Raw genomic sequence first — 16,289 nt, 5'->3', positions numbered from 1 at the left:
TAACAATTTACTCTTAATTTGTTGAGCACTATTTTACAGTCTAGGCAGTCTAGGTGCTGGGGAACGTGGTGAGCAAAGAAATCAAATTTCCTTTTCTCATGTAAGTTACATTTGGGAGGGTTGTGGAGGGTTTGGGTGCTATAGACAATAATCAATGAGTTAGCTAGAAATGCTATTTAAAAAAACCAAGGGAGCTTAGAGAATATAGAGTGATGACACGTCATGCATTAAGAACAAGGACTTTGGATATTGTTTTCAGTGTTACATAAAATCACTAAATGGTTTTGATCCAAGGAGAGACAGAATCAGATTATGTTGTAAAGGGAATGGTTTTGGCTTCTTATGATAAATGCATGGCAGGGAAGAGAAGAGAAGCAATATGATTAGTTAGGAGGTTCTTCCAGTGATCTAGGCAAGACATGATGGTGGATTGACCTAAAAGTAGTTGGATCCTAGAGTAGTTCTAAGGTAAAATAAATAGGATTTACTGATGGATTGGATGTAGGGTATAAGAAGAAGGGAGTGAAAGAACATTCCAACCATTTTGATCTGAGCAACTAGGAGAAAAGAGTAATATCCTGAATTTAAGAAGGTGATGGAAAGAACTGTTTTGTATCATGGAAATACAGTTTTTATTAAGTTAAGACTGACAGATAAAGTGAAGATGTTGAATAGTGAATTGAGATTCAGTTGGAAGTTGTGGAAGATAATATACATTTAAAATTATTACATGTAGATAGTATTTGAAGTCATGGGACTGACCGTAGGTAGAAACAAGAGAAGGCAGGGAAAGGAAACTTAAAACATGGAAATCAAGGAGGAGCAGAAAAGATGCAACCAGGGACACTCTGAAGTGTAACCAAAGTATATAAAAGGATAACAAAGAAGGTGAGGTATCGGCCGGGCACCGTGGCTCATGCCTGTAAGTAATCCCAGCACTTTGGGAGGCTGAGGCAGGCAGATCACCTGCGGTCAAGAGATTGAGACCATCCTGGCCAACATGGTGAAACCCTGTCTCTACTAAAAATACAAAAATTAGCTGGGCGTGGTGGCGCGTGCCTGTAATCCCAGCTACTTGGGAGGCTGAGGCAGGAGAATCACTTGAACCCTGGAGGCAGAGGTTGCAGTGAGCCGAGATTGTGCCACTGCACTACAGCCTTGCAACAGAGTGAAACTCCATCAAAAAAAAAAAAAAAAAAAAAAAGGAAAGAAAAAACAGCGAGGTGTCACCAAATCTATGGGAAGAAATAATTTCAGCAAACAAAGAATGATACTATATCAAACTATGTGTATTGCTTGACTAAAATGAGAACTGGAAATTGAAAATTAAATACTTCATTATTGTTCAGTAGTGATTTCAGAAAATTAAATACTTCATTATTGTTCAGTAGTGATCTCAGAAAATTAAATGCTTCATTATTGTTCAGTAGTGACCTCAGTAAGAACAGTTGTGTGAGAATAGAAAGTGAGGAAATGAAAAAAGCGAATGTAGAAAAGTGTTTTGAGGAGATTGACTATAAAGGGCAAGAGAGACACAGTGGTAGCTGGAGGGAAATTAATATCCAAAGGGATTTTTGTTTTTGTTGTTTTAGATCAGCTTTATTATAGCATACAAATATACTTTTTGTCATAGTCCAATAGATGGAAAAACATGGTTATGTAAAAAGAAAGTGAAAAACTGGAATGGGTGCTTTGTTTTATGCAAAAGGTGAGCAAGTGATGTAGTTTACAATTAAACTCCAGATAGGCTCATCCTATCTGGAGTAAGGTACAACCCATCTGTTGTATTGGGTTGATGAAAAAGAAATTTCCGTTTTTGCTACTATTTTTAATTGGTTTTTACCATTAAAAAGTGGCAAAAACCACAATTACTTTTCACCAACCTAATAACTAGAGGAGACACCATATACAAATAGGTAGGATGGCATACTTGGTTCTACAATGTTATTTGCTTAGTATTCCTATTTTGTTAAAGAGCAAGAAACAAGATCATCTACTGAAATTGTGAGGAGTGAAGTGACACTGGAGATTTAGTGAGTTGAATGAAAGTATAAAAATTATCTAGGCAATGGAGGATTGGCCAGGGAACTCTAGTCAGACTGTGGAGAGGTGCTGAAGGTCCACTTGAGATTTGTGGTTGTAACTTTACATTTACACCAATTCTCCAAGTTGCTTTTCCCCATCTGTATTTACCTGCCCAATACAAAAATGGAATAGACAGAAATATTGATTTAATGAGGTTAGGAGACAGTCAATTATTGACCTTTCCCTGGTACTTAAAGCAATTTATACAACACTTCCTTTTCCTATTAACACTTTCAACATATGTAACTTTGACTAAATATAAACATATTATAGACTCAAACTTAATATTCTCTAGTCCTAATGAACATAAAAGTATGATGTTATATTCAAAATAAGTAGAGCTTAGGTGTCTTTGACTCTTCATATAACTCTAATAGCAGGGGAAATTTGAGAAATATCACAAGAATATTGTAATTTGCAAAGAACCTAGACAAGTCATTTAAATTATCTCAGATTCAGGCTCTTCATTTGTACAATTATGTGTACCTACCTCTTTATACAGATACAGTTGAGTTTAAATAAAATATTACATATAAACACCTATATTGCTATAATTCACCATATAACCTAAAGAGTTATCATTGTCACAAGTTATTTTCAATTAACATAAAGTACAATTTTTATATTATCGGGCTTGGGGCATCTTGATACTTTTTTATGACACATTTCAGCTTCACAAGCTTTATACATTTTAGCTTTACAAGCTGAAAAAAACAAATCAACATAATGAAAGCATGCCTGGTTTTCATTTGTAAATGCTAAGAGAAAATAACCCAGAATTTAAACAGGAAATCCTTTCAGAAACTGTACCAAATCTACCAGAGACAAGAGGTGACAGTAAATACTGAGTCAAAATTACTAAGAATGATTTTAATGGTGTTAAAGTTTATTATGTACTGCTATTTTGAAAGGACAATAGAGAAAAGAATATGAAAGGAGACATTTATGAAAATCATCAGAATGTGGTCAAATGTCCAGCATAATTAATTGTTTTGTTACAATTATAGGATCAATATGCAGATAGTCATTGCATATTCATGTCTCACACCTATTACATAAAAGCTTATGGTGGAGTCAAAAATTCAATCATAATTATCTATGATTATGGTCATTGTTACATGATATGAATCATATGAAAATAGCTAAAGTCACAGACTAATCTTTTAACTCATTTCACGTTTCATGATTTTGGTCACAAGAAAATATAAATGACTAAGTAAAGGAATATAATTTAAATTCTGCAGAGGAGTTTTTGGCTCTTGAATTTTTAAGAACTGTTCCAAGTATAAGCTACTTCCATTGCCAGTGTGTTTACCTTTATTCAATCTGTGGTTATTTAGGTCATCGTTATTTGCATCCAATGTTTAGATGATTCCATTGATTTTTAGAACTCTATGAATCCCAAATTATGGTTCCATTATTTTCCTAAATATCTCTCAAGAAAACGGCCGCCTTTCTAACTGCAAATTGTAAGTGGTTTCTCAAGTCAAAATTCTAACTGAGGTGACAAGAATATTTGGCAGTCCCACCATTACCATGTACTCTATGACATTTCAGGAATAAAAAACACGTTAGAAACATAAAAATGTGTTAGTACCTTTTTAGGTCTCTTTTTCACCTTTATTAATAGTGATAATGGGTCAAGCTACCTGAAGTCAATATTGATTCTCAGATGTGAATACTTACCTATTGCCTAAAAGATCCATCTACTTCAGGATCAGGGTCTGCAGATACAGTTTCTCCAAATATTATACAATAAAAAGTATATGTTCTGCACCCTCCTCTTGCCCATTATTTATGTTTAACTGAAATAACCAACAAGATTTTATAAAGTTATTTCTTTCACCCCCTTCCTAGTCCTCTATAGAAAGACGGACATTAGGTTCTGTGTAGATCAAAGGTTTGACATGAACTAAAAGAATCTTTCATGTATTATTAGCCCTACTGTTTAATTTGAAGTCATTTCTTTTGTTAGAAATTTGGTATTCCAAAAGCGAAGACATCATAGAAATCATCCATCAAGAACCTATTATATAGCCAACATTTGATACCGATATCTATATAATCAGTAACACAGGATTACACTTGGCAATTATATAAACTTTGAAGTTTCACAGATAATTTTTATTATTCTAAGATATGCATTGTGTAAATTCTTTTCCTGAAGATTTTTAAATGGACAATTTGGAATTTTGGGTAAACTTAAAAGACTTTAAAGCTCAAATTTTTGCACCTGTGCAGCCTTGTGTGAATTTTGGACACTGATAATTCCAATGTTTCTCAACCCACTTCTATACAGATAGCATTTTGTAAATATTTTTATAAAGTTTATCAACTTTGTAAGAGGTTACCAGTTCTCATATATAATAGCTTAGCTGCCAATCAAAGCATGTAGCTTGACCTAGCTTAAATAACAGTGTATATACCTAAATACTTGTCATGAGGTTCAATCTTGAGCAAATGTTCAGCACTTATCAAAATATTTTTTAAAAGAAGTTATAATTATGCAATTAAATGATCATATAGTTCATCAATAAATGCGTGACATTAGAACTTTTTAACACAACCTACTGTAAGAAATAAATACATTTATGTTAATGTAATAACCCACATCCATATACACAAAATGTAATCAAACAAATTTTAGGGGGAAAAACCCTTGTAATATATGAAACTCTGATAAATTCTATTCTACTCTATTTTAGAGAGCTGTCACCTGGGTCACTGTTTGGCCTTTTATAAAATTGACTTAACTGATGTATTTTTAATATCCATACTTTTGAAAATTTTAGCCTTAAAATAAACATGAGGCTTTTTAGATCAGAGAAAGATAAATTATTTACTTACAGAATATCTTAGCATAGACACTCAAACACTCTATTTTCCTCTTCAGACACCACCATGAGGGCATCTTAGCCTACAGGTACAAAGGAGATTTATACTATCCTGCAGGAAACCCTAAAATTGTGAAACTGGAATCTTATGTAGGAGCTGGTACATGGAGGTGTGGGACCTATGAGATCTTATACTCTGGATTTCAAACAAATATTCTTTCAGGGGAGGAGAGAAAGGTCTCTACCTCCTTCTAGGACAGAATGAAAATATTTGACTCCTGTGGAGATAGCAAAGGTTTAAATACTCCTTCAATGGGAAAAGACAGCATATGCCTCCACCACAAAGGGCATCAGTAGTAACAGAATGTGAAAACCAAATGGGTATGGAAAAAAAGGAGACATCTTCTAATTTTAAAAGTTCCAAGTCTTGTTCATTATTCACTAGTCCTTTAGCCCAGGTTGTTAGTAATTTTGCTCAGAGACCCCTAATCATGCAGGAACATGAAGTATTTTTCTTATATTGACTGAATTACTTTTAGGTTTTCTTTCATGGGTTGTCCCATATCAAGTGGCATGATAAAGAAAAGCCCTAAAGAAAGTGTGAAAGGATGTATAGTCATGTGTTGAAGACTTTGTCCAGTGCACACCATCCTCTTTGTGAATCACAAGGGATTTTTCTCTGGTGTCAGTATTAAGAGTAGTTATGCTCCACATCAGTTAACTTTTTGTTTAAGTGGGTATGAAATTCTTAGTACAAAACACAAATAGAATAATACAATCTGTAAAATGAATCACAGAGGCAAATTCATGGTCCTTTTTCAGTTGGTGTGTAATACCTTGGCACTCATTTTCTCTTCTAACGTTTTTACATTCATTGACTACTTTTTTTTTTTTTTTTTTTTGAGACACAGTCTCACTCTGTCGCCCAGGCTGGAGTGCAGTGGCGCGATCTTGGCTCACTGCAAGCTCTGCCTCCTGGGTTCCCACCATTCTCCTGCCTCAGCCTCCCGAGTAGCTGGGACTACAGGCGCCCGCCACCACACCTGGATAATTTTTGTATTTTCAGTAGAGACAGGGTTTCACTGTGGTCTCGATCTCCTGACCTCGTGATCTGCCCACCTCAGCCTCCCAAAGTGCTGGAATTAGAGGCGTGAGCCACTGTGCCCAGCCTCATTGACTACTTTTTTGTAAATTTATAATCATCTTGTTCAGATATCTATATTTCTAAAAAACACTGTAATATATATGTACATGTATATATATGCATATATACGTGTGTGTGTGTGTGTGTGTGTGTGTGTATATATATATATATACTGGTAACTCACTTTGAATACTTTGGTAATAAGGATTGAAAACATTAATACGTTAACTCACCAAAATGGACCTACCACTTATTGAACATTTATTGTGCTAGGACCTTTACATGTGTTATCTCGCTTTTATTTTCCAATAATTCTGCTGGATACGTATTGTACTTGCCCAGCAGGTTCTTCTTTCTTGCTTCACAGATAAAACCAATGCACTGAGACAGTGGTATTGCAATAGAGAAAGAGTTTGATAGAGAAAGAGTTCAATAGAGAAAGAGTTTAATAACTGCAGGGCCAGCAAAGTGGAAGGATGGAAGTTTATTTCTCAAATCAGCCTTCCTGAAAACTCTGAGGCTAGGGGTTTTCAAATATAATTTGGTAGACAGGGAGCTAGGGAATGGGGCTACTTCCCTAACCCCCTGCCTACCAGATTATACTTGGTCGAGTCAGGGATGTTATCACAGGAGATCAAAGCTGTATTCTTGTGCTAAGTCATTTCCTGGGGGGGGGATCCCAAGACCAGATAAGGCGGTTTCTTGGTGTGGGTTATCAGCCCAGGTGATCCCAGCTGGTCCATTAGAATGCAGGGATTAAAAAATACCTGAAGCACAAATCTTAGGGTTTACAATAGTGATGTGATCTTTAGGAGTAATTGCAGAGGCTAAAAATCTTGTGTCCTCTGTCTATATGACTCCTAAACTATAATTCTAACCTTGTGACTAATTTGTTAGTTTTAGAAAGGTTGATTCAGTTCTTGAGCAAGGACAAGGTTAGTTTTGGGAAGGGACTGTTATCATTGTTGTTTTAAAGTTAAACTATAAACTAAATTTCTCCCATAGTTAGCTTGGCCTACACTGAGGAAGCAACATGGAGTCAGGTTCAATTTTTCTCACTGTTATAATTTTTGCAAAGGCAATTTCAGTATTATTATGTCTAGTAAGTATATACAGAAACAGTAGTATGGATGGGGAGAACTAACTCTAAGCAATAGAGTTTTAGATGAGACCTGGCTACTCATCTATAGCCAACATGTATGTTTCTTTCCACATGTATGTTTCTTTCCACAAGTTCTTGTTGGCTGTCTCGATACAATTCATAGCACTATAAGAATGGCAAAATGCACACAGGATAGTGATAAGAAATCAGATTCATTATTTTTTTGCATACAGAGAATATGGCATAAAAATGATGCATCTATAGATATTACGTATTCAGGACTATCTCAAGGACTAGTTGACAAAAACTCAGTATAGTGGAAGGTTTTTTACTTAAAAGTTACATTCCTACATGGTGAAAATTAGGTTCAGGTAAAAATCTGTAGTGAGCTTGAAAGAAAGGAGTTGACTTGAAAATTTGTTATCATAATTTATAATTATTTTTATAATTATTAAATATTTAAATATTTTTAAGTGAGCCACCATTAATACTCTTGCCAAAATAATGGGCATTAAGAGAAAATCTAAAAATATAAATTAAAAAACTCTATTTTGTTCTCATTTGCTTTAACTATACAATGAATACTTTGTTTATTGCAAAAGAGGAGCCATGATTAACAAAATTTAGATTTCTTACAAATGTAATTAATTATATGAAATACTGTGACAGATTTTAAACATCAGAGAAAAAACATATAGAAATATAAGATTCCACAAACATTACTTATGTATGCAAAAATAAATATAATGCAAAAGCCTCCTTTGAGATGAATGTTGTACGTGAATTGAACAGGTTCTGGAATCATAAAATGAATCTGGCCATGAGAACGCTACGGAAAGCTTAATTGTGCAAGAGCCTCATCTGCTCCTCTAAAATCCACCATTGCATTTACCTTGAGTCTGTGCTTCCCAAAGGTTGTTCCAGGCAGTGACTGAATTGGCAAGGACTCTATGACAGTCCTCATTCCTAGGAGACAGGAGAGTCCTCTCAAAGCTGACTTGGCATAAATATACTTGTGGCCTTTTTAAATCTTCCTCAGACTTTATGGTAGTCATGGATGCTGCTCCCCTACCTCCCCTTAACATCCCTTTTACTTAGAGCCAGACTTGTTCACCATCTGATGGCTCTCCCAGTCTAATCAGCTCTCTCTCCTCTGTCTTTCACACAGGGACTTCCACCAATACAAGTGTTGAGCATTTTTAATCCCATCTTGGCATCTGCTTTTGGGAGGACCTGGTCTAACAGAATTTCTTAAAGTTTAGACTAAAGTTGCCATGGTCTTTGCTATTTAATCTTTGTAGATATTTTTCCAAGAAATTTAAAAATGCATTTACTATATGGACACATGGCATAATATTTTTTATTGTCATTTCAACATGTGTGGATGTTACCAAAAGATTCTATAGGAAGAATTTCTGGAGAGTGTTATGCTCTATGGCAACTACTTCAATGGTCCTTAGCCTCATTTCTTCAGAATTAAGAGACAGAATATTCTTTTTCAATAATTTCGATTAACTTTTCTATAAGTTTGTTTTGATTTATTTTTAACTACCAGTAATTTCCCCTGAAATAATTGCCCTCAGGAAAAAAAAATACCTGGCATAATGTCAAATGATAAAGTGGTTATCTCAAGAAATTAGTTCATTGACATTTAATCCTACATATTCCTAGGCATTTCAGAGACTAACAGTGTGTTTGTTTGCAATTGTGAGTTGCCAAGTGTGATAAGTTCTTACAATCAAAACTTACAATGTATTTTGGTTTATACATATATACATAGATGAATCATTTGTGTGTGTGTGTGTGTGTGTGTGTGTGTGTGTGTGTATCCCTATTTCCTAGGGAGAAAAATAAGACATTAAAAAAGAATAAGGAATCGCCTGTAATCCCAGCATTTTGGGAGGCAGGTGGATCACAAGGTCAGGAGATCGAGACCATCCTGGCTAACACGGTGAAACCCCATCTCTACTAAAAATACAAAAAAAGAAAATTAGCCAGGCGTGGTGGCGGGTGTCTGTAGTTCCAGCTGCTTGGGAGGCTGAGGCAGGAGAATGGTGTGAACCCAGGAGGCAGAGCTTGCAGTAAGCGGAAATTGTGTCACTGCACTCCAGCCTGGGTAACAAAGAGACTCTGTCTCAAAAAAAAAAAAAAAAAAAAAAAAAAGAATAAGGAGTGCTAGGGATGATGAGTATTTATAATGTTAAATAGAATGATCATCGCCAATAAAAGGTTATATTTCAACAAAAATCTCAAAAAAGTGAAGAGGAGGTAATGCTGCATTTAGGAGAAGCATTGCTAAAAGGAAACACAATTTAAAAACTTTGAGACAGAGCCCGCCTACTTTGTATAATGCACAACAGGATATCAGTGTGGCCAGAGTGGGGTGAGTATGGTTAACACAGGGAAGTAACACAAGTAAGAATGGATAGAAAAGGGTTACTTGACTATTAATGTTTCTTAGAACATTACAGCTTTCTTCCTGCATTAGAAACAAGTCCTAGTTTAAACAGAAAGTGTGGCCTTTTGGGACTCCCAGCATCCTCACTTACTGTATTGTATGTTGTAGATGCAGCACGCTTACACTGCACTGACAATGAGTGTGACTGGGCTCCTATGTATCATGAGTCCACTGGAATTCTATGCTTATGGTGCATTGCAAATGCTATGTATAAATGAGGTGTTAAAACATGGTAGACATTTATGTTGCATGTATATCCTTAGCTTATGTGCATGCTTCATTGTCCCATTGGACTCTGCTTACAAAACGCAAGCCCAAAATAAAACTTTAAAGAATTTCAGAACTGTGATAGCAGATCTTTCAACTGATATGAAACCCTTTTGAGTATGGGAGCCCTGTGCAACTGTGTAGCTTGTATACCCATAAAGCAAACCTTGATCACAAAGATCACTTAATTACTGAGAATATACTCAAGTACCACCTCATAGGACTGGAAAGTCTCTACACTACATAAGCCTAAAGTAAATGTGAATGGCATGGCCTCAACATGGGCAATCTATCCTGGACGCAAGCAGAAAGATCAGTCAGGAAGTAGTTTCAGTAATGAAGCAGAGAGTGATTGGGCTGACATAGTGACAGTGAATATGTTAAGAAATATCAAATTCTAATTAGATTTTGAAGGTATATTTGTCCATTCTCATGGTGCTAATAAAAACATACCCAGAACTGGGTGATTTATAAAGAAAAGAGGTTTAAGTGACAGCATGGCTGGGGAGGCCCAGGAAACTTACACTCATGGCAGAAGGGGAAGCAAACATGACCTTCTTCTCATGGTGGTAGCAAGAAGTGCCGAGTGAAGGGGGGAAAAGCCCCTTAGGAAACCATCAGATCTTGTGAGAACTCACTCACTATCATGAGAACAGCATGGGAGTAACCACCCCCATGATTCAGTTACCTCTACTGGGTCCGTTCCAGGATACGTGGGGATTATGGGAGCTACAATTCAAGATGAGGTTTGGGTGGGGAAAGAGTCAAACCATATCAAAAAGTAAGCCCAATGAAATTTGCCACAATATTAGGTGTGGAGTGTGAGAAAAAGAGGAGGGTCCAGGGTGAGAACAACTGCAATCTTTTGGGCCTTAGCAACTTGAAAGTAGAATTTACGTATTTTGAGATTGAGAAGACTGGTAGAAACAAGTTGCATATAGAAACATCGAGATTTCAGTTTTGAACATGTCATTTAAGATGTTATTAGTCATCAGTAAGAAGTAATTAGTCACCAAAGTGGAGCTTTGAATAGGTAGTTGAATATATGAGTCTGAGTTTCACAGATACTAAAGCACATTAAATAAATTTGAGGAACATCTTGAAGGTAATTTAAAGTTCTTACTTAAATTGAACCTTTGATTTGATTTCTTTTAAAATTACAGGGAACCCTTGGCTTTGAGGGACAAATCAACAGATATATGGAACTTGCAAAATACTTCTATAAGGTTTTAAAGAGAAAAGATAACTTTAAGCTTCTGTTTGATGCAGAGGTAAGGAGGACTCTTAGCTTTTTATTTTTTAATTAATTTTTGAGATAATTTAATGGATCTCTATTTTCTTTTCTGAGTATTTTTATCTGAATCTACTACTTATCTCATGTGTTGGGAGAACCTTATGGGTACACTTAATTATTGTAAGTATTTTATTTTACCTGAGTTCATATAAGTTAGGTTTTAAAACATTTTTAATTTCTTTGTCTTATAAGCAAAGAGTCCAAAAGACTACGTTAATAAGTACATTCAATTTTTACATTTTTAAAACAATGAAACTGTTTGCTTTTAACTGTGTTTCCGGACATCTCTGGCACTAAATAAAATGTAATTTAATTGTTCTTAGTTTTTTTGTTTGTTTGTTTGTTTTGTATCTTAGAGTAGGCAATTGCATTTCTAGACAGTAGATAAAATAAGAGAAGGTAGGCTTTAAATTATAATAATCTTTGGTACATTGTTATCAAGTCACTAAGCTGATATTAATGACAGATTTGAGAATGTTGCTAGCATTACATTGTATATCAATCTTTAAGGCTCAGTAAACCTTCTACTGGCATACAGTAAATCGTTCTAATAAGAGTACCTATTAAGAAACAAAGGTACCTTGTCTATCTTCTAAATTGTCTCGCTCTATGTTATTATCTTAATATTTGCTTATTCCTCTGCTTTAAGTGGAAACTAAACTTTGTTTTTAATACTACACACAATCTGACAGTTTAATTTCCTCTCTGAAATAAGCTTTGATAGCTCACTTAAGTTCCCTTTCATCCTTTGTCTATGTGAATGACACTCAGTCATCTAAGCCAGAAACCTTGAATTCATCTTGAAAGCCTGACGTTGGTCATCATGCTGATGAATTCTCTCCCTTGAAGCTTTTGGCAATGGAAGCACTCCTATCTACACTACAGCTAGGCCTTCAGTGAAGTCCTTTTCATTCTCTCCTGAATGATGAGAACATTCTATTTGCTAATATTCTCCTATCTTCAATAATATTTCCCTCGAAATCAGTTATCTTTACTTCAACTTGAGTGATCTTTCTCAAATACAAAACTGATGCTCTCATTATTTGTTTAAAATAGTTGAAGTAATGGTCATGGCATGGATGAATGGAAATTTGAAGGAATTCATAAACCAGAATATGGGGAAGATGATCACACACATATGAAAATCCTCAAGAATTATGATGGGAGAGTTTATTGGAGAAACAAGCAGATCCCATGCCAGACTAGGCCCTCTCTGAGGAAAGTAGCTACTTCTTTTATCTCTGCATCCAGGCCCTGGCATGTGCTAAGCACAGGAGAAAACCTTTATTTAAATACATAAACATTAAGTGAAATAAATTAAAGTACTTCTGAAATAATAAAGTCACTAAAGAATTAAGTGGAGTTTTTATGGATACTTGTAAAGTATTTTTCTTTGATTTAGCCTGAGTCCACCAATGTCTGCTTCTGGTATTTCCCAGCAAGGCTTAAACGTATTCCAAAAGGTTTTCAAAGACATCAAGAACTCCAAAAGGTAAGGGTTTGTTTTTTTTAAATATTTGGTATGTGGTATTTTTATTTCTAATTTTAATATTGACTTTTAATGAGTCTATTTAGTTTGGTTAGTGGATTGGTGGTCATATGATTCCAAGCTACTGGTTTAATAATTATATGGGACTCACTGATTAATGGGTTGATAACTCCACCCATTAGTCATTTTGAAATTAATCCAGTCATTAGCTATGTATCGAAAAAATATTTCAATGCCTAATATGCAATCAGCTGAAATTCATACCCTTTGGTTAATTTATTCATTAGTTAATATTTCCCAGGTGTGCCAGTAGGAGTTGAAACTTAAAAAATGAATAAGACAGAATCCTTGTCCTTAGTTGGCTTGAAAGATTAGTAGGAGAGAATAAAAAGTATAGATAACTACAATTCCAAAGAAAAACAGACGAGACACTTCATGAAATGTTATCAATTTTAAAATATTTATCATAAATTGAGCAAGAATCTGATAGATATTTTATTATAGATCCATTAACAATACTGAAAAGAATTCAAATGAATGTCATAGAATGAGAATATTTCATCTGATTGTCTTATTTAAAGTGGACATTATCACCACTGTATGCTATTTAGCCATATATTTAATATGAGCTTTTGCCTAATCTTAAGCATGTATCATAATACTTATTTTATAATATTACCACCACTTTCTGAATTAGCTGATAGTTCAACCACGTATTTTACATAATTTGAGTTGCCCTAAGGTAAGTTGAAAAAAAATTGTCTGACATTAATGTTTAAGGCCATCAAAATTTTCTATCATCATTAGTAAGTTTCAATGGGCTTGTAAGAGAAAATGGAGTTTTTGTTTTCCTTTTTGCTTTTCACAGTACTGTTATGTAAATATGTTATGGTTTGAGGCAAGGACAAAGTGAAGCTCTTATTTTTTTTTTTCCTAAGCATATACATGTCACCTTCCACTAGGGTAGCTACCACCAACTGAGTTAGCCAGAAGCAAGGTGGCTTCTAGAGGCACACCCACCACTCAGCCTCTTAGAGTTCTACACGTGTTCCTGACTGGAGGGCAAGCCAAGACTATTAAACAATTTCTCACAATATTACAGACACTAAAAAATACCCAAGATGGTATTGTTATATTGAATAAAATATTAATTAGAGAAGGAAACCAAATAAAATTCCTGACTCTTGAATGATAGAATTGTATGTGTGTGTGTGTGTATATATATAATTGTATGTGTGTATATATTTACACATGCATAAATATGTATATTTGCTTCTGCACTGCCATCAGTCTTATAGGAAAGTTAAATATGGATAGCATTTGTAACATTTAAAGGTAAATTGTTTGCAGATTGCATACTTATAGAACACCATCTTTGGCTTTTCTGAGTGTTGGTGTCACTTTGCCCTATAATAGTAGCCAAAGTTATTTTAATGTGCTCTAACACTACCTGCATGATGCCATTTTAGGAGCTGAACAAGACAATTAAATAGAGCTTGTCTCTATGAAATTTACAAAGAAACTATATTTGCCACAAAATAGTGACCTTGTAGGAAAACTCAAGATATACAATAATGATTCAAATAATGCAAATAATACTAAAACATGATAATATTTTTCCATTCTCTATTTCATTTTACCTCTTTCCCAGGTACTTCTACTTGAATTGTCATATAACTATAAGGAAATGGCACATGCCTTTCTCTAATGCAGTCTAGCAAGTTTATATTACTTTATGGTTGGTAATTGTAAATCATGGGGTAATGAGAGTTGCAATATGAATACAGAATATCCTGCATTTTTTTGTACTAAGCTACTTCTTAAAAATTATCTCTGATGGTTTTGAATTGCCTACAATTTACTTGAAGCTAATGACAGTTATGTAGCCATCTGGAATATGGAAGAGTATTTGCTTGTAAAACTTCTTTATAATAATATTTACATTTACACACAGATTGCTCCAAAGATTAAAGCACAGATGATGATGGAAGGCACAGTCATGATAAGCTACCAGCCACGTGGAGACAAAGTAAATTTTTTTCGAATGGTTTTCTCTAATCCTGCCACAAGACAAAAAAATGTTGACTATCTTATTGATGAAATTGAAAGGCTTGGGAAGGATTTTTCATACTTCAGTGTGAACTTGAATATCCCATGTAAACATCAACTTTAAAATTCTATTCCTAAAGATAGTAAGAAAGGAATACTGAAAATGTTATAAAAATGTTACAAATAAGAACTTTTAATTATTATTGTATGCTATGTAAGATGAAAGAGAATCCAGTTTATACACATGCACACACATTTGTTCATGTATTTGTTATTTGCTATAATTCAATACATATTTAGCACCTGTTAAATGTTAGATACTTTCTTGGTGTGCTTAGGATACATCAGTAAATAGGAGACAAAAACCTCTCATCTTGAGAAGAGAAATTCCATTGTGGACATTTAATACCTTAACATGTATTTTATGTGCTTGATAAAACATATAAGATGTTTCTCTTTGTTAAACAAACAATTATGATGTATAAATGTTCTTTATTTTGGATCAGAGAGAGGGAAGGGAATAACTGGGCTGACATATTTGCCTTTTAATGCTTGCATTTTTATTTAGAAGTGAGTATAGCTTTTATCAAGCTCCTAATTTAACTCACTTTTTTCTGCAACATCATTTTAATGTCACGAAAGATCAACTGCGGTGACACCCTTTTGTAATTTTCCAAAAATACATTAACCATAGCTAACATCACATGAACACTTCTCATGTATCACATGGTTTCCTAACTTGCTAACCTAAGTTACATGGTCTCATTTAATTCTCGATTGACATTATGTTTTAAATGATTTATTGTCTCCATTTCATGAATGTGAAGATTAAGGCTTAAAGATTAAATAATGTGTCTAACATCATGCTGTTAAGTAATACAATCAAAATCTGAAGCTAGCTAGGTTTCTTAAGGGTGGATGGCAAAAAAATCTGCCAAACGCTTTGCTGCAATTCATGGACGCCACCTACCAGCTGAGCTGTTTGTCAAATCACTGGACTTAAGCAGCTCTGTTTTCTTTTCTCTTAAAGTAGAAATAATAATAATCACTATCTCACAGGACCATTCTCAGGATAAAATGAAATAATTAGGCTAATTGTGTTCATTTTTCATATTTAAAATTTGACTACATTAGTCAGAAATGTTTTATATATAATATAGTATTATAATTATATATAATATATAATATAGTATATTATATGTAATTATATAGTATAATTATATAATTATATATACAATTATATATTATGTATGATATATAATTAATAATTTATGATTATATATAATCAATAATCATATATGTAATTTCATTTTATGTAAATATTTTAAAAATATAATATACAAAATATATATTATGCATAATTATATATTATATATAAATATATATTACACTATACTATACACTATATATAAAATTAGTATATTATTAAATATATAATGTATAATAAAATTATATTTATATATAGCATATGTAAAATAGAGTATTAAATTTATATATAATATAAAATATAGAATATATTATGTATAAATATATAAAATATATAATTTTATATTTATTTCTATATATT

At 33.8% G+C, this 16,289-nt stretch overlaps 1 long non-coding RNA gene and 1 pseudogene across 3 annotated transcripts in view; one reads left to right on the top strand and one right to left on the bottom strand.

Moving 5' to 3' along the window:
- LOC139360119 (glutamate decarboxylase 1-like) overlaps positions 1–14,846 on the top strand; it is a 28,157-nt pseudogene extending 13,311 nt beyond the window's left edge.
- The window catches only part of LOC105477031 (uncharacterized), a 381,703-nt gene that overhangs the window by 29,376 nt on the left and 336,038 nt on the right, over positions 1–16,289 (bottom strand). The window lies entirely within an intron of this gene.

Source organism: Macaca nemestrina, chromosome 19, assembly GCF_043159975.1.
Source record: "Macaca nemestrina isolate mMacNem1 chromosome 19, mMacNem.hap1, whole genome shotgun sequence".
Taxonomy (NCBI): Eukaryota; Metazoa; Chordata; class Mammalia; order Primates; family Cercopithecidae; genus Macaca; species Macaca nemestrina.
Note: the sequence above shows the minus strand (reverse complement) of the source record. Positions and strands in the feature narration are given on the sequence as shown.